Genomic DNA, 19,566 nt, shown 5'->3' on the forward strand with positions numbered 1-19,566 from the left:
ATTCAGCAAAGCATTACAGAGTTCAGCAGCACTGTGTGTCGTGGTGCAGGGTAATACACCACAACCCAAACCCTGACCTTTAAGTGAAAGTAAACCAGGTTTCGTCCCAGGTCTGGTCTGTGTATTCGGGACCCATTGAGCCATTGGTTGGTACTTTACACCACATTCATTGTGATCGTGTTGCACTATAAATTACTTCAAAGTTTGAATCGCAAAACTGATGTAATTTGAAACCTGGAGCGATTATCAGAGAGACATTTACCCCATTAATCTGAGAGTGTTTTTTTTTAACTTTAGCGGAGTATTCAGAGCACAATTAAAGAACAGTGCACCAATGAAAACATGTCCCAGCTTGTTTTACCTGGAAGAAAAAACAGAAAGACTTGCATTTATATAGCACCTTTCATGATCTCAGGACATCGCAAAGTGCTTTACAGTCAATGAAGTACTTTTTAAAGTGTAATCACTGTTGTAATGTAGGAAACACAGCAGCCAATTTGCGCACAGCAAGCTCCCACAAACAGCAATGTGTTAATGACCAGATAATCTGCTTTTAGTGATGTTGGTTTAGGGATAAATATTGGCCAGGACACCGGGGATAACTCCCCTGCTCTTCTTCAAAATAGTTCCATGGGATCTATTACATCCACCTGAGAGAGCAGACCCTGTTTAACGTCTCCGCCAAAAGACGGCACTTGTGACAGTGCAGCACTCCCTCAGTACTGCACTGGAGTGTCAGCCGAGATTTTGTGCTCAAATCGCTGGAATGGGCTTTGAAACCAGGACCTTTTGACTGAGAAGCGAGAGTGCTACCGACTGAGAAATGGCTGGCACAGTCCTCAATACCTCCTCTCAGATGGAAGAAATTCACCACTATTGTTCTGGGTATTGTTCAGTTGGGGCCACAAAGTTTATTGATGGTTTACATCAATGTGCTCCAAACGATCAGAAAAACTGCTCAAAAAAAGTTGTAAGGCAGGACATGGTTACTTCAGGACCCTGCAGCAAACTACGAATGTTATAATAACTTCTGATAAGTTGATAATTAAGATTGCCAGTATTCTTGTGAATCAGTCCAAATTTTGGCCGTATGTTTCATGTCACTGCCATAAACAATGAACTCAGTGAAATAAATAAGTTGGGCTTGAATTTGACATGTTTTTCTTATCTTCAGCTTAAATTAAATAATAAATGTTTCACAAACAACATCGGTGCCAACAATAATAAAAGTAATAAAAAGGGAACTGAAAGTTGGCACCAATGGAGTTCAGACAGGGGAGTCAGCCGGAACACCAGCCCTATTACATCACACTTCCAGTACGACCCTCCCTCCCGTCCCAGAAGCTACATGTCAACCAAGAAAATTCAGAACTGTGCAAACCTTCTGGGCTCCGTCAAAGTCTGCTTCTTAGTATTCTCCTGCTAAAGCTTCAAGAGAAAATAAGGTAAGAACTTAATCCTTTGGATAAAATTCTGCGGAATAAATCTGTTGAAATACTAACGTATTTTATGGCATCGTTATTTTGAAGTGTATCATGATTGGTAAGTTGAAAAAAACTTAACCCCTTCACCACTAAATCCCTTAGCAGAGAAGTCAATAACCGGGGGCATAGATTTAAAGTAATTGGTAGAAGGATTAGCGGGAAGTTGAGGAGAACATTTTTCACTCAGAGAGTGGTGGGGGGTCTGGATCTCAATGCCTGAAAGAGTGGTAGAGGCAGAAACCCTCAACGCATTTAGAAAGTAAATGGACATGCAGTTGAAGAGCCGTAACCTCCAGGGCTACGGACCAAGATATTCGGCCGGAGAGCTCTTTCTCAGCTGGCACAGACACGATGGGCCGAATGGCCTCCGTCTGTGCTATAGATTGCTACGATTCTATATATCCAATTCTAAAAAGGCTCTGCTGTGAAACATTAAAGTAACATTCGAGAAATGTAGAGCAGAGAATATTTTATGGCTTATGTTAATAGTGGAATAAAGTGAAATAACTTCAAACAGTAATATTAAAGAATTTGACATTAAAAGCCGATGTAATCTTTAGAGAGTTAAAATATAAATGCTGTCACATCTTTGAACAATTTATATTCTGCTAAGAGACAGAAAGCACACTTCAAAGAAATGCTATGGCAATCTTTCATGGTTACTGTCGCTGCACAAGCTTCTTGCTGGAGCCTGTTATTAACATGTACGCAGTTTAAGAAAGGATTTACGTAGCTAAAAGAGAGCCTGAGGGAGCAGAGCATGAAAAAACTTTGCACTCTCTAGTGATTAATAATAGTGATAAATCAGTACACATGTTTGAATACGGTCAGACTGTTTGTTGACAGGTAACAGTGAGGATTACAGGCTGACTGTGTAGTGGTAGGCAACAGTGAGAAGTACAGTCAGACTGTGTGTTGACAGGTAACATTGAGAGGTACAGTCTGATTGTGTATCACTGTTACCTGTTAATGCACAGTCAGACTTTACTGCTCACTGTTACCTGTGAACACACAGTCCAACTGTAGTCCTCAATGATACCTGTCAACACACAGTCTGACTGTACTCCACACTGTTACCTGTCTACACACACTCTGACTGTACCCCTCAGTGTTACCTGTCAACACAGTCTGACTATATTCCTCATTGTTACCTGTCAACACAGTTTGACTGTACTTCTCACAATTACCTGTCAACACACAGTCTGACTGTATTCCTCACTGTTACCTGTCAACACACAGTCTGACTGTATTCCTCACTGTTACCTGTCAACACACAGTCTGACTGTATTCCTCACTGTTACCTGTCAACACACAGTCTGAATGTATTCCTCATGGTTACCTGCCTACCCACAGTCAGACTGTACTCCAAACTGTTACCTACCAACACACGATATGACTGTACTCTTCAATGTTACCTGTCAACGCAGTCCGACTGTACTCCTCACTGTTGCAACTCTTCAATGTTACCTGTCAGTACAGTCCAACTGTACTCCTCACAGTTACGTGTCAACTCACAGTCAGACTGTACTCCTCACTGTTACCTGTCAACACACAGTCCGACTGTACTCCTCACTGTTACCTGTCAACACAGTCCGACTGTACTCCTCACTGTTGCAACTCAAGAAGCAGTCCAACTGTACTCCTCACTGTCACCTGCCAACACAGTCTGACTGTACTCCTCACTGTTACCTGTCAACACAGTCAGACTGTGTATTAACAGGTAACAATGATGAATGCATTCATCATTGTTAACTGTTAATGCACAGTCTGACCGTACTCCTCATTGTTACCTGCCAACACACAGTTAGACTGCATTCATCACTGTTATCTGTTAACACACGGTCAGACTGTACTCCTCACTGTTACCTGCTAATGCACAGTTGGACTGCACGCCTTATTGTTATGTGTCAACACAGTCAGACTGTATTCCTCATTGTTACCTGCCAACACACAGTCAGGCTGCATTCATCACTGTTACCTGTTAATGCACAGTCAGATTGTACTGCTCACTGTTACATGCCAACACAGTCCGACTGTACTCATCACTGTTACCTGTCAACATACAATCTGATTGTAGTCCTCACTGTTACCTGTCTACCCACAGTCAGTCTGTATTCCTCACTGTTACCTGTCAACACAGTCTGACTGTATTTGTCACTGTTACCTGTCAACACACAGTCAGACTGTACTCTTCATGTTTACCTGTCAGCACAGTCCGACTGTACTCCTCACTGTTACCTGTCAGCACAGTCTGACTGTACTCCTCACTGTTGCAAGTCAATAAACAGTCCAACTGTACTCCACACTGTTGCCTGTCAACACAGTCCACCTTTACTCCTCACTGTTTCCTTTCAAGACACAGTCCGACTGTGCTCCTCACTGTTAGCTGTCAACACAGACTGACTGTATTCCTTACTGTTACCTGTCAACACACAGTCAGAATGTACTCCTCACTGTTACCTGTCAACACACAGTCTGACTGTACACCTCACTGTTACCTGTCAACAATGTTTGACTGCACTCCTCACTGTTAACTGTCAACACAGAGTCCAACTGTACCCCTCATTGTTACATGTCAACACACAGTCTGACTGCATTCATCACTGTTACATGTAAACACACGGTCTGAACGTACTCCTCATTGTTACCTGCCAACAAAAAGTCAGGCTGCACTCATCACTGTTACCTGTCAACATACAATCTGATTGTACTCCTCACTGTTACCTGTCTACCCACAGTCAGACTGTATTCCTCACTGTTAGCTGTCAACACAGTCTGATTGTATTCATCACTGTTACCTGTCAACACACAGTCAGATTTTACACTTCACTGTTACCTGTCAGCAGAGTGCAACTGTACTCCTCCCAGTTACCTGTCAACACACAGTCCGAATGTACTCCTCACTGTTATCTGTCAACAAAATCTGACTGTATCCCTCACTATTACCTGTCAACACTGTTCATCTGTACTCCTCACAATTACCTGTCAACACACAGTCAGACAGTAATCCTCACTGTTACCTGTCAACACACAGTCTGACTGTACTGCACATTGTTACCTGCCAACACACAGTCAGTCTGCATTCATCACTGTTACATGTAAACACACAGTCTGAACATACTCCTCATTGTTACCTGCCAACACAAAGTAATGGCTGCATTAATCACTTACTTGTTAACGCACAGTCAGATTGTACTGCTCACTCGTACATGCCAACACAGTCTGACTGTACTCATCACTGTTATATGTCAACATACAATCTGATTGTAATCCTCACTGTTCCCTGTCTACCCACAGTCAGATTGTATTCCTCACTGTTACCTGTAAACACACAGTCAAACTGTACTCCTCACTGTTACCTGTCAACACAGTCAAACTGTACTCCTCACTGATGCAAGTCAATACACATTCCGACTGTACTCCTCACTGATGCAAGTCAATTCAGAGACTGACTTTGCCCCTCACTGTTGCCTGTCAACACAGTCTGACATTACTCCTCACTGTTACCTTTTTTAGACACAGTCAGACTGTACTCATCACTGTTACTTGTCAACACAGTCTGACTGTATTCCTCACTGTTACCTATCAACACACAGTCCAACTGTATTCCTCACAGTTCTTAACTACACACAGTCCGACTGTATTCCTCACTGTTACTTGTTAACACAGTCTGACTGTATTCCTCACTGTTACCTGTCAACACACAGTAATATTGTACTCATCACTGTTACCTGTCAATGTAGTCTGACTGTACTCCGCACTGATACCTGTCAACATACAGTTCGACTACACTCCTCACTGACACCTGTCAACACAGTCCTTCTTTATTCCTAACTATTACCTGTCAACACACGGTCAGACTGTAAACCTCACTGTTTCCTATCAACACACAGTCTGACTGTGTTCACCACTGTTAACTGCCAACACACAGTCAGACTGCATTCATCACCACTAGCAGATAACACACAGTCAGAATGTACTTCTCACTGTTACCTATTAACACAGTCTGATGGTATATCTCACTGTTACCTGTCAATGCACAGTCCAACTGTACTCCTCACTGTTACCTCTCAACAAACAGTGAGAATATAATCCTCATGGTTAACTGTTAATGCACAGTCCTACTGTACTCCTCACTGTTACCTGTCAACACACAGTCTGTGTGTACTCCTCATTGTTATCTGTGAACACACAGTCAGACTGTATTCCTCACTGTTACCTGTCAACACAGTCCAACTGTACTCATCACTGTTACCTTTCAACACACAGCCTGACTGTACTCCTCACTGTTACCTGTCAACACAATGTCGGACTGTTTCCGCACTTTTACCTGTCAACACAGTCAGATTTTACTCCTCACTTTTATCTGACAAACCACAGTCAGACTGTAATCCACACTATCACATGTCAACAGACAGTCAGACCGTAATCCTCATTTTTACCTGTCAACACACGGTCTGATTGCATTCATCACTGTTACCTGTTAAAACACAGTCAGAATGTATTCCTCATGGTTAACTGTTAAAGCACAGTCCTACTGCACTCCTCGCTGTTACCTCTCAACACACAGTCTGAGTGTGCTCCTCATTGTTATCTGAGAACACACAGTCAGTGTGTACTCATCACTGTTACCTGTCAACCCACAGTCAAACTGTATTCCTCACTGTTAATTGTCAACAAATTCCAACTGTACTACTCACTGTTACCTTTCAACACACAGTCTGAGTGTACTCCTCACTGTTGCCTGTCAACACACAGCCGGACTGTATCCGCACTTTTGCCTGTCAACACACAATCAGATTTTACACTTCACTGTTATCTGACAAACCACAGTCAGATTGTAATCCACACTATTACATGTCAACAGACAGTCAGACTGTAATCCTCACTGTTACCTGTCAACACACAGTCTGACTGCATTCATCACCGTTACCTGTTAACACACAGTCAGAATGTACTCCTCACTGGTAAATGTTAATGCACAGTCAGAATGTACCCCTCACTGTTACCTGTCAACACAGTCTGACTGTATTCCTCATTGTTAGTGTCAACACAGTTCACCTGTACTCCTCACAATTACCTGTCAACACCCAGTCCAACTGTATTCCTCACTGTTACCTGTCAAAACATAGTCTGACTGTAATCCACACTGTTACCTGTTAATGCACAGTCAGATTGTATTGCTCACTTTTACCTGTTAACACAAAGTCCAAACGTACTTCTCAGTGTTGCCTGTCAACCCACAATCTGACTGTACTCCTCACTGTTACCTGTCAACACATAGACTGACTGCACTCCTCACTGATACCTGTCAACACAGTCCTCCTTTATTCCTCACTATTACCTGTCAACACATGGTCAGAGAGTAATCCTCACTGTTTCCTATCAACACACAGCCTGAATGTGTTCATCACTGTTAACTGCCAACACACAGTCAGGCTGTATTCATCACCACTACCGGTAAACACACAGTCAGAATATACTTCTCACTGTTACCTGTTAACACACAGTCTGACTGTATATCTCACTGTTACCTGTTAACACACAGTCCGACTGTACTCCTCACTGTTACCTCTCAACAAACAGTGAGACTATAATCCTCATGCTCAACTGTTAATGCAGAGTCCTACTTTACTCCTCACTGTTACCTGTCAACACACAGTCTGAGTGTACTCCTAATTTTTATCTGTGAACACACAGTCAGAGTTTACTCATCACTGTTACCTGTCAACCTACAGTCTGTCTGTACTCCTCACTGTTAACTGTCAACACACAGTCGGATTGCATCCGTACATTTACCTGTCAACACACAGTCAGATTTTACTCCTCACTGTTATCTGACAAACCACAGTCAGACTGTAATCCACACTATTACATGTCCACAGTCTGACTGTAATCCTCATTTTTACCTGCCAATAAACAGTCTGACTGACTCCTCACTGTTACCTGTCAACACACAGTCTGACTGCATTCATCATTGTTACCTGTTAACACACAGTCAGAATGTACTCCGCACTGTTAAATGTTAATGCACAGTTAGACTGTACCCCTCACTGTTACCTGTCAACACAGTCTGGCTCTATTCCTCATTGTTATGTGTCAACACAGTTTGCCTGTACTCCTCACAATTACCTGTCAACACCCAGTCCAACTGTATTCCTCACTGCTACCTGTCAAAACACAGTCAGATTGTTACCTGTCAACACATAGACTGGCTGTATTCCTCACTGTTACCTGTCAACACAGACTGACTGCACTCCTCACTGTTACCTGTCAACACACAATCTGACTGTAGTCCTCACTGTTAGCTGCCAACACACAGTCTTACTGTACTCCTCACTGTTACCTGTCAAAACAGTCTGACTGTATTTGTCACTGTTACCTGCCAACACACTATCTGACTGTACTCCTCACTGTTACCAGTCAGCACAGTCAGAATGTACTCCTCACAGTTACTTGACAACCCAGATTCAGACTGTACTCCTCAATGTTACCTGTCAACAAACAGTCAGACTGCATTCATCACTGCTACCTGTTAACACACGGTCAGATTATACTGCTCATTGTTACCTGTCAACACACAGTCCAACTCTACTCCTCACTGTTACCTGTCAACACAGTCTGACTGTATTCCGCACTGTTATCTGTTAATATATATATTCCGACTGTAGTCCTCACTGTTACCTGTCAACACACAGCCAGAATGTACTACTCACTGTTAAATGTTAATGCACAGTCAGACTGTACACCTCACTGTTACCTGTCAACACAGTCTGACTGTATTCCTCATTGTTATGTTTCAACACAGTTCACCTGTACTCCTCACAATTACCTGTCAACACCCAGTCCAACTGTATTCCTCACTGTTACCTGTCAAAACACAGTCCGACTCTACTCCACACTGTTACCTGTCAACACATAGACTGACTGTACTCCTCACTGATATCTGTCAACACAGTCCTCCTTTATTCCTCACTATTACCTATCAACACATGGTCAGACAGTAATCCTCACTGTTTCCTATGAACACACAGCCTGACTGTGTTCATCACTGTTAACTGCCAACACACAGTCAGACTGCATTCATCACCGCTACCGGTAAACACACAGTCAGAATGTACTTCTCACTGTTACCTGTTAACACACAGTCTGACTGTATATCTCACTGTTACCTGTCAGTGCACAGTCTGACTGTACTCCTCACTGTTACCTCTCAACAAACAGTGAGACTATAATCCTCATGCTTAATTGTTAATGCAGAGTCTTACTTTACTCCTCACTGTTACCTGTCAACACACAGTCTGAGTGTACTCCTCATTGTTATCTGTGAACACACAGTCAGAGTTTACTCATCACTGTTAGCTGTCAACCCACAGTCTGACTGTACTCCTCACTGTTACCTGTCAACACACAGTCGGACTGTATCCGCACATTTACCTGTCAACACAGTCAGATTTTATTCCTCACTGTTATCTGACAAACCACCGTCAGACTGTAATCCACACTATTGAATGTCAACAGACAGTCAGAATGTAATCCTCATTTTTACCTGTCAATACACAGTCTGACTGACTCCTCACTGTTACCTGTCAACACACAGTCTGACTGCATTCATCACTGTTACCTGTTAACACACAGTCAGAATGTACTCTGCACTGTTAAATGTTAATGTACCCCTCTCTGTTACCTGTCAACACAGTCTGGCTCTATTCCTCATTGTTATGTGTCAACACAGTTTGCCTGTACTCCTCACAATTACCTGTCAACACCCAGTCAAACTGTATTCCTCACTGTTACCTGTCAAAACACAGTCAGATTGTTACCTGTCAACACATAGACTGACTGTATTCCTCACTGTTACCTGTCAACACAGACCGACTGCACTCCTCACTGTTACCTTTCAACACACAATCTGACTGTAGTCCTCACTGTTAGCTGCCAACACACAGTCTTACTGTACTCCTCACTGTTACCTGTGAAAACAGTCTGGCTGTATTTATCACTGTTACCTGCCAACACACTATCTGACTGTACTCCTCACTGTTACCAGTCAGCACAGTCAGAATGTACTCCTCACAGTTACTCAACAACCCAGATTCAGACTGTACTCCTCAATGTTACCTGTCAACAAACAGTCAGACTGCATTCATCACTGCTACCTGTTAACACACGGTCAGATTATACTGCTCATTGTTACCTGTCAACACACAGTCCAACTCTACTCCTCACTGTTACCTGTCAACACAGTCTGACTGTATTCCGCACTGTTATCTGTCAATATATAGTCCGACTGTAGTCCTCACTGTTACCTGTCAACACACAGCCAGAATGTACTACTCACTGTTAAATGTTAATGCACAGTCAGACTGCACCCCTCACTGTTACCTGACAACACAGTCTGACTGTATTCCTCATTGTTATGTGTCAACACAGTTCACCTGTACTCCTCACAATTACCTGCCAACACCCAGTCCAACTGTATTCCTCACTGTTACCTGTCAAAACACAGTCTGACTGTACTCCACACTGTTACCTGTTAATGCACAGTCAGATTGTATTGCTCACTTTTACCTGTTAACACAAAGTCCGAACATACTTCTCACTGTTGCCTGTCAACCCACAATCAGACTGTACTCCTCACTGTTACCTGTCAACAGATAGACTGACTGTACTCCTCACTGATACCTGTCAACACAGTCCTCCTTTATTCCTCACTGTTACCTGTCAACACACGGTCAGATTGTAAACCTTACTGTTTCCTATCAACACACAGTCTGACTGTGTTCACCACTGTTAACTGCCAACACACAGTCAGACTGTATTCATCACCACTTCCGGTTAACACACAGTCAGAATGTACTTCTCACTGTTACCTGTTAACACAGTCTGACGGTATATCTCACTGTTACCTGTCAATGCACAGTTCCACTGTACTCCTCACTTTTACCTCTCAACAAACAGCAAGACTATAATCCTCATGGTTAACTGTTAATGCACAGTCCTACTGTACTCCTCACGGTTACCTGTCAACACACAGTCTGTGTGTACTCCTCATTGTTATCTGTGAACACTCAGTCAGACTGTATTCCTCACTGTTACCTGTCAACACAGTCCAACTGTACTCCTCACTTTTACCTTTCAACACACAGTCTGACAGTACTCCTCACTGTTACCTGTCAACACAATGTCGGACTGTTTCCGCACTTTTACCTGTCAACACACAGTCAGATTTTACTCCTCACTTTTATCTGACAAACCACAGTCAGACTGTAATCCACACTATTACATGCCAACAGACAGTCAGACCATAATCCTCATTTTTACCTATCAGTACACAGTCTGACTGACCCCTCACTGTCACCTGTCAACACACAGTCTGATTGCATTCATCACTGTTACCTGTTAACACACAGTCAGAATATATTCCTCATGGTTAACTGTTAATTCACAGTCCTTCTGCACTCCTCACTGTTACCTCTCAACACACAGTCAGAGTGTACTCCTCATTGTTATCTGTGAAAACACAGTCAGTGTGTACTCATCACTGTTACCTGTCAACCCACAGTCAAACTGTATTCCTCACTGTTACCTGTCAACAAAGTCCAACTGTACTCCTCACTGTTACCTGTCAACACACAGCCGGACTGTAGCTGCACATTTACCTGTCAACACACAATCAGGTTTTAATCCTCACTGTTATCTGACAAACCACAGTCAGATTGTTATCCACACTGTTACATGTCAACAGACAGTCAGACTGTAATCCTCACTGTTACCTTTCAACACACAGTCTGACTACATTCATCACCGTTACCTGTTAACACACAGTCAGAATGTACTACTCACTATTAAATGTTAATGCACAGTCAGAATGTAACCCTCACTGTTACCTGTCAGCACATTCTGACTGTATTCCTCATTGTTATGTGTCAACACAGTTCACCGGTACTCCTCACAATTACCTGTCAACACCCAGTCCAACTGTATTCCTCACTGTTACCTGTCAAAACACAGTCCGACTATACTCCACACTGTTACCTGTTAATGCACAGTCAGATTGTATTGCTCACTTTTACCTGTTAACACAAAGTCCGAACGTACTTCTCACTGTTGCCTGTCAACCCACATTCTGATTGTACTCCTCACTGTTACCTGCCAACACATAGACTGACTGTACTCCTCACTGATACCTGTCAACACAGTCCTCCTTTATTCCTCACTATTACCTGTCAACACATGGTCAGACAGTAATCCTCACTGTTTCCTATCAACACACAGCCTGACTGCATTCATCACCGCTACCGGTAAACACACAGTCAGAATGTACTTCTCACTGTTACCTGTTAACACACAGTCTGACTGTATATCTCACTGTTACCTGTCAATGCACAGTCCGAATGTACTCCTCACTGTTATCTCTCAACAAACAGTGAGACTATAATCCTCACGCTTAACTGTTAATGCAGAGTCCTACTTTACTCCTCACTGTTACCTGTCAACACACAGTCTGAGTGTACTCCTCATTGTTATCTGTGAACACACAGTCAGAGTTTACTCATCACTGTTACCTGTCAACCTACAGTCTGAATGTACTCCTCACTGTTAACTGTCAACACACAATCGGACTGTATCCGCACTTTTACCTGTCAACACTCAGTCAGATTTTACTCCTCACTGTTATCTGACAAACCACAGTCAGACTGTAATCCACACTATTACAGGTCAACAGACATTCAGACTGTAATCCTCATTTTTACCTGTCAATACACAGTCTGACTGACTCATCACTGTTACCTGTCAACACACAGTCTGACTGCATTCATCACTGTTACCTGTTAACACACAGTCAGAATGTACTCCGCACTGTTAAATGTTAATGCACAGTTAGACTGTACCCCTCACTGTTACCTGTCAACACAGTCCGGCTCTATTCCTCATTTTTACGTGTCAACACAGTTTGCCTGTAATCCTCACAATTACCTGTCAACACCCAGTCCAACTGTATTTCTCACTGATACCTGTCAAAACACAGTCAGATTGTTACCTGTCAACACATAGACTGACTGTATTCCTCACTGTTACCAGTCAACACGGTCCGAATGTACTCATCACTGTTATCTGTCAACACAGTCCGACTATACTCCTCACTTTAACCTTTCAACATACTGTCCGACTGTATTGCTCACTGTTACCTGCCAAAACACAGTCTGACTGTACTCCTCACTGTTACCTGCGAACACACATGGTCAGAATGTACTCCTCACTGTTACCTGTCAACACAATCAGACTGTATTCCTCACTGTTACCTGTCAACACAGTCTGAACCTATTCCTCACTGTTAGCTTCCAACACACAGTCCGACTGTACTCCTCACTGTTAGCAGTCAACACACAGTCAGACTGTACTCCACACTGTTACCTATCAACACACAGTTCGACAGTACTCCTCACTGTTACCTGTCAACAGAGTCCGACTATACTCCTCACTGTTATCTGTCAACACAGTCCGACTATACTCCTCACTGTTACCTTTGAACACACAGGCTGACGGTCCCCTCACTGTTGCTTGTCAACACAGTCTGACTGTACTCCTCACTGTTACCTGTCAACACACTGTCTGAGTGTACTCATCACTGTAACCTGTAAACACACATTTAGATTGAACCTTACTGATACCTATCACCACACAGGCAGTCTGCATGCCTCACTGTTACCTGTTAACAAACAATCACACTGAACTTCTCACATTTAACAGTTAGCACAGTCAGATTTTATTCCTCACTATTAACTCTCAACACACAGTCCAACAGTACTTATCACTATGAACTGTCAACACACAGTCAGACTGTACTCCTCACTGTTATCTGTCAACACAGTCCAACTTTACCCGTCACTGGTAACAGCCAGCATACAGTCCAACTGTACTCCTCACTGTTACCTGTCAGCACACAGTCTGATTGTACTCCTCACTGTTACCTGTCAACACAGTCTGACTGTACTCATCACTGTTACCTTTGAACACACAGTCTGACTGTACTCCTCACTGTTACCTGTCAACACAGGCAGTTGGCACTCCTCACTGTTACCTGTTAACAAACAATCACACTGTACTCCTCACATTTAACTGTTAGCAAACAGTCTGACACTGCTCCTCACTGATACCTCTTAACACACAGTCTGATTGTACTCCTCACTATAAGCTGTCAACACAGTCCAACTGTATTCCTTACTGTTACCTTTGAACACACACTCAGACTGTACTCATAACTGTTACCTGTCAACATATAGTCTGACAGCATTCCCCACTGTTACATGTCAACACACAGTCTGACTGCACTCCTCAGTGTTAGCTGTCAACACACAGTCCGACTGTGTACCTCACTGTTACCTGTGAACACAAAGTGCAGCTGTACTTCTCACTGTTATCTGTCAACACAGTCCGACTGTACCCTCACTGATACCTGTCAATACACAGTCTGACTTTAATCCTCACCATTACCTGTCAAAACAGTCCAACTTTACTCCTCACTGTTACCTTTCAACACACAGTCTGACTGTACTCCTCACTGTTATCTGCCAACACAGTCCAACTGTACTCCTCACTGTTACCTGTCAACACACTCAGACGGTACTCCTCACTGTTACCTGTCAACACACATTTAGATTGAACTCCTTTCTGATACCTATCACCACACAGGCAGTCTGCACCCCTCACTGTTACCTGTTAACAAACAATCACACTGAACTTCTCACATGTAACTGTTAGCACAGTCAGATGTTATTCCTCACTGTTAGCACTCAACAGACAGTCCGACAGTACTTATCACTATGGCCTGTCAGCACACTGTCAGACTGTACTCCTCACTGTTACCTGCCAAAACACAGTCCGACTGTAGTCATCACTGTTACCTGTCAACACAGTCAGACTTTACTCCTCACTGTTAACTGTCAACACACAGTCTGACTGATCTCCTCACTGTTACATGTCAACTCAGTGCGACTGTACTCCTCACTGTTACCTGTCAAAACAGTCCAACTGTATTCCTTACTGTTACCTTTGAACGCACACTCAGACTGTACTCGTAACTGTTACCTGTCAACATATAGTCTGACAGCATTCCCCACTGTTACCTGTCAACACACAGTCTGAATGTACTCCTCACTGTTAGCTGTCAACACACATTCTGATTGTACACCTCACTGTTACATGGGAACAAACATTGTGACTGTACCCTCATTGTTACCTGTCAACACAGTCTGATTGTATTCCCCACTGTTACCTGTCAACACAGTCCAACTGTACTCCTCACTGTTACCCCTCAACACAGTCTGACTGTACACCTTACTGTTACCTGTCAACACGCAGTCTGACTGTACTCCTCACTGTTACCTGTCAACACGGTCCAACTGTACCCTCACTGATGCCTGTCAATACACAGTCTGACTGTAATCCTCACTGTTATCTGTCAACAGTGTACAACTTTTCTCCTCACTGTTACCTGTCAAATCACAGCCAGACTGTACTCCTCATTGTTACCTGTGAACACACACAGTCAGAATGTGCTCCTCACCATTACCTGTCAACACAGTCCAACTCGACTCCTAACTGTTACCTGTCAACACAGTCCAAACGTATTCCTCACTGTTACCTTTCAACACACAGTCCGACTGTACACCTCACTGTTAGCTATCAACATACAGTTCGACAGTACTCATCACTGTTACCTGTCAACACAATCAGACTGTACTCCAAACTCTTTCCAACCAACACACAGACCGACTGTACTCCTCACTGTTATCTGTCAACACAGTCCGACTATACTCCTCACTGTTGCCTTTGAACACACAGGCTGACGGTCCCCTCACTGTTACTTGTCAACCCAGTCTGACTGTACTCCTCACTGTTACCTGTCAACACAGTCAAACTGTACTCCTCACTGTTACCTGTCAACACACAGTCAGACTGTACTCCTCACTGTTACCTGTCAACACTGTCCAAATTTACCCCTCACTGTTAACAGCCAGCATACAATCCAACTGTACTCCTCACTGTTACCTGTCAGCACACAGTCCGACTGTACTCCTCACTGTTACTTGTCAACACAGTACGAATGTACTCCTCATTGTTACCTGTCAACAAAGTCTGACTGTACTCCTCACTGTAACCTTTCAGCACACAGTCCGACTGCACTCCTCACTGTTACCTGTCAACAGAACACCAGACTGTTCTGCTCACTGTAAGCTGTCAACCCAGTCTGACTGTACTCCTCACTGTTACCTGTCAACACAGTCAAACTGTACTCCTCACTGTTACCTGTCAACACACAGTCAGACTGTACTCCTCACTGTTACCTGTCAACACTGTCCAAATTTACCCCTCACTGTTAACAGCCAGCATACAATCCAACTGTACTCCTCACTGTTACCTGTCAGCACACAGTCCGACTGTACTCCTCACTGTTACTTGTCAACACAGTACGAATGTACTCCTCATTGTTACCTGTCAACAAAGTCTGACTGTACTCCTCACTGTAACCTTTCAGCACACAGTCCGACTGCACTCCTCACTGTTACCTGTCAACAGAACACCAGACTGTTCTGCTCACTGTAAGCTGTCAACACAGTCCGACTGTACTCTTCACTGTTACATGTCAACTCAGTGCGACTGTACTCCTCACTGTTACCTGTCAACACAGTCCAACTGTACTCCTCACTGTTACCCCTCAACACAGTCATACTGTATTCCTCACTGTTACCTATCAATACACAGCCTGACTGTACTCCTCACTGTTACCTGTCAACACAGTCCGACTGTACTCCTCGCTGTTACCTGTCAACAGAACACCAGACTGTACTCCTCACTGTTGCCTGTCAACACTGTCAGACTGTACTCCTCACTGTTACCTGTCAACACAGGCAGTCAGCACTGCTCACTGTTACCTGTTAACAAACAATCACACTGTATTCCTCACATTTAACTGTTAGCACACAGTCTGACTCTGCTCCTCACTGTTACCTCTTAACACACAGTCAGACTTTACTCCTTACTGTTAACTGTCAACACACAGTCTGACTGATCTCCTCACTGTAAACTGTCAACACAGTCCGACTGTACACTTCACTGTTACATGTCAACTCAGTGTGACTGTACTCCTCACTGTTACCTGTCAACACAGTCCAACTGTACTCCTCACTGTTACACCTCAACACAGTCAGACTGCATTCCTCACTGTTACCTATCAATACACAGTCTGACTGTACACCTCACTGTTACCTGTCAAAACAGTCCAACTGTATTCCTTACTGTTACCTTTGAACACTCACTCAGACTGTACTCCTAACTGTTACCTGTCAACACTCAGTCCAACTGTACTCCTCATTGTTACTTGTCAACACAGTCTGACTATACTCCTCACTGGTACCTGTGAACACACACAGTCAGAATGTACTCCTCACTGTTACCTGTCAACACACAGACCAACTGTATGCCTCAATTTTACCTGTCAACATATACCTACTCGAATCCTCATGGTTACCTGTCAACACAGTCCGATTTACTCCTCACTGTTACCTGTCAACACAGTCCAACTGCACTCCTCACTGTTACTTGTCAACACACAGTCCGACTGAACTCCTCACTGTTAACTGTCAATACACATTTAGATTGAACTCCTTACTGATACCTATCAAGACACAGGCAGTCTGCACACCTCACTGTTACCTGTCAACACAGTCAGAATTTATTCCTCACTGTTAACTTTCAACAGACAGTCCGACTGTATTTATCACTATGACATGTAAACACACAGTCAGTCTGCATTTCTCACTGTTACCTGTCAACACAGTCCTACTGTACTCCTCACTGTTAACTGCGAACACACATGGTCAGACTGTACTCCTCACTGTGACCTGTCAAGGTGTGGAGATGCCGGAGTTGGACTGGGGTGGACAAATGTAAGAAGTCACACGACACCAGGTTATAGTCCAACAGCTTTATTTGAAATCACAAGCTTTCGGAGCGCTGCTCCTTCTTCAGGTGAAGTGGAGAAATGCATAAAGACACAGCTTATATAGTCAGAGAATCATGTCAGATGTTTACAGGTAACCTTTCCAACTGCCATTTATCACACCTCGGCAGAGAGATAATCACAGCAGTCAAAGGTGTGAATGGTGTCCAAACAGGTCAGTCAGGGAAACATTACATCAAAGAACAATGAGGTGGGGTCACAAGGGGTCAAATATTGCAGATGCTGGGGTCTGTATGAAAAACAAAAAAACAGACAAAAAACATTTTTTTTGGCTGGAAATCACAGCAGGTCCGGCCGCATCTGTGTAGAGAGAACAAGCCAATGTCGACTCGAGTCTGGATGACCCTGCATCAGGTGGGGTTACATGTAGCGTGACATGAACCCAAGATGTCAACACACCTGTCAACACACAGTCTGACTGTACTCATCACTGTTACCTGCCAACACACAGTCCAACTCTACTCCTCATTGTTACCAGTCAAAACAGTCTGATTGTACTCCTCAATGTTACCTGTTAATACACAGTGCGACTGTTCTCCTCATTGTTACCTGTCAAACAGTCCGACTGTACCCCTCACTGTTATCTGTCAACACAGTCCAACTTTACTCCTCACTGTTACCTGTCAGCACACAGCCAGACTGTACTCCTCACTGTTGCATGTTAACACACAGTCTGACTGTAATCCTCACTGTGACCTTTCAACACACAGTCCGACTGTACTTCTCACTGTTACCTGTCAACACAGTCAGACTGTACTCCTCACTGTTACCTGTCAACACACAATCCGACTGTACTCCTCACTGTTACCTGTCAACACAGTCAGACTGTTCTCCTCACTGTTACCTGTCAACACACAGTCTGACTGTACTCCTCACTGTTACCTGTCAGCACACATTTAGATTGAACTCCTTACTGATACCTATCAACTCACAGGCAGTCTGCATCCCTCACTGTTACCTGTTAACACACAATCACACTGTACTGCTCATATTTAACTGTTAGCACACTTTCCGATTCTACTTCTCACTGTTCCCTCTTAACACACAGTCAGACTTTATTCCTCACTGTTACCTGTCAACACACAGTCCATCTGTACTCCTCACTTTTACCTGTCAGCCCACAGTCTGACTGTACTCCTCGCTGTGGACTGGCAACACACAGTCAGAATGTACACCTCACTGTTACATTACAACACATAGTCAGACTGTACTTCTCACTATTACCTGTAAACACCCTGTCAACACCGAGCCAGACTGCAATCCTCACAGCTACCTGCCAACACACAATCACACTGTGAACTTCAATGTGCCTGTCAACACACAGTCAGACTGTACTCCTCACTATTACCTCCCAACACAGTCAGATAGTATTCCTCACCTTTACCTGCCAACACATGGCCAGCCTGTACTCCTCACGGTTTCTTGTAAAAACTCAGTCAGACTGTACTCATCACTGATACCTGCCAATACACAATCAGAATCCTCATCTCCACTTCCTCAAGGTCAAGGAATGCAGATTTGAACATATATGGTGGACCACTGTTTTAACCATTCATTTCCAAATCTGGCTGGACCACATAAAGCACTATCAGGTCCTGCTCTCCTCAGCCGAAACTGCTCACTGTTTCAGGATCATCCTGGAATGTAATGATAGCCCCGGCTTCTCTTCTCCACTACAAACCGTCTTCTTAAACCCCTCTCCCCTGCCCCCTTCACCCTCACCTCCAACAAGTGCGAAGAGCTCATGGATTTCTTTGTCACTAAGATTGAGACCATCCATTCAGCTGCCTTGGCTGCTTCCTCCCCTGCCCTAGCCCACCAGACCAAATTCCCCGAAGGTTGTCCCTGCCCTAGCCCTGAACTTGCATCTTTCTGTAGGTTCTCTCCTATCTCCCCTCATGACCTCTCCGCATTCATCTTGTCCATGAGACTCAACTTCAGCTCCCTCGACCCTATTCCCAGCAAACTGCTAACCACCCACTTTCCTTCCTGGCCCCTATGTTAGTTGTTATTGTTATTGGTTCCCTCTCCTCAGGTGCTGTCCCCCTCACCATC

General features: G+C 43.8%; 1 protein-coding gene across 1 annotated transcript in view; it reads left to right on the forward strand.

The window, feature by feature from the left end:
- The first annotated feature begins 1,287 nt into the window (after positions 1-1,287).
- Positions 1,288-19,566, forward strand: part of LOC147100492 (complement C1q subcomponent subunit C-like) — a 41,248-nt gene continuing 22,969 nt past the window's right edge. The window contains exon 1 of the mRNA XM_085966790.1: positions 1,288-1,445. The gene's annotated coding sequence lies outside the window, so the exon portion shown is untranslated. The remainder of the gene's footprint in view (positions 1,446-19,566) is intronic.

The sequence above is a fragment of the Somniosus microcephalus genome, chromosome 25, assembly GCF_052327205.1.
Source record: "Somniosus microcephalus isolate GS21.2 chromosome 25, FLI_Smic_1.0, whole genome shotgun sequence".
Taxonomy (NCBI): domain Eukaryota; kingdom Metazoa; phylum Chordata; class Chondrichthyes; order Squaliformes; family Somniosidae; genus Somniosus; species Somniosus microcephalus.